The 1,022-nt window shown below is 43.7% G+C and overlaps 1 non-coding gene across 1 annotated transcript; it reads right to left on the bottom strand.

Annotated features, from left to right (window-relative positions):
- Positions 1 to 604: 604 nt before the first annotated feature.
- LOC125926038 (U6 spliceosomal RNA) lies at positions 605 to 705 on the bottom strand. Its single transcript, XR_007458971.1, has one exon. It is a non-coding gene; the product is annotated as a U6 spliceosomal RNA (small nuclear RNA).
- Between the last annotated feature and the right edge of the window lie 317 nt (positions 706 to 1,022).

Raw genomic sequence — 1,022 nt, 5'->3', positions numbered from 1 at the left:
CAATTAACCTGAGGACCAGGTGCCGAGCAATTATGCTAGTAATCGGATAGCTATGAACTTAGAAAGGATACTTTCTTCTCACCTCAGCCTCGCTTTCCGGTCTCTACTTGGCTTGTAAAGGCAGAACTACAATAGGACGTCAGACACCTGCAGCGTTGTACTTTCAGGTGCAGTACAAGGGACGTACAAGCCTGCGCCCACTGCGGAAGTTCTCCAAAGGACGATGCTGACCTTACTAGCGTGTGGTAAAACAAGGTAAAAGAGCCCTAAAGTCCCCTTCTGTGGCCCCTGTGGGTTGTGGTGGGGGTCCGAGGAGTGGAGAATGGAGAGGGGGCTGGGGCTCCTCCAGTGTGCAACACTGTTGTGAAAGCTGGGGCTGATTCTGGTCAAGGCTTGGTCTGGATGCTGTGGGTTCCCCCGACCTCTGATGCCGTGTGCCCATCCATCACCTGAGATTCTTTTTATTTTTTTAATTTCATTAAAAAAATTTCTCTCTAGCAAAATATCACAATTTCATCATTCAGTGTGGCATGTCGTGTTTTGACTCCTATTGTTTCCTCTGAGTTAATCTGCAAAGGGTAGCAGTTTGCTGGGGGAATGATGCAAATATATGGAAGCTTCACGAATTTGCACGAATTGTACGGGGCCAGGCTAATCTTCTCTGTATTGTTCCAATTTTAGCATATGGGCTGCCAAAGCGAGCACTAATTTCATTTCATTTTATTTTTTTCAGCATGTTAAGTGTACTCTTTAATCCCCATCCCCAGTCCCCACCCCCATCTCCCCTCTGGTAACCAACAGAGTGTTCTCTATTAAGAGTCTGTTTCCTGGTTTGCTTTTTTCCCCTTTGCTTGTTTATTTTGTTTTTTAAATTCCACATATGAGTGAAATCATATGGTATTTGTCTTTCTCTGACTGACTTCACTCAGCATTATACTCTTTAGCTCCATCCATGTTGTTGCAAATGGCAAGATTTCATTTATTTTAATAGCTGAATAATATTCCATTGACTATATACCATA

This window comes from Panthera uncia, chromosome F1, assembly GCF_023721935.1.
Source record: "Panthera uncia isolate 11264 chromosome F1, Puncia_PCG_1.0, whole genome shotgun sequence".
NCBI lineage: Eukaryota > Metazoa > Chordata > Mammalia > Carnivora > Felidae > Panthera > Panthera uncia.
This window is presented reverse-complemented; position numbering and strand designations above follow the sequence as displayed.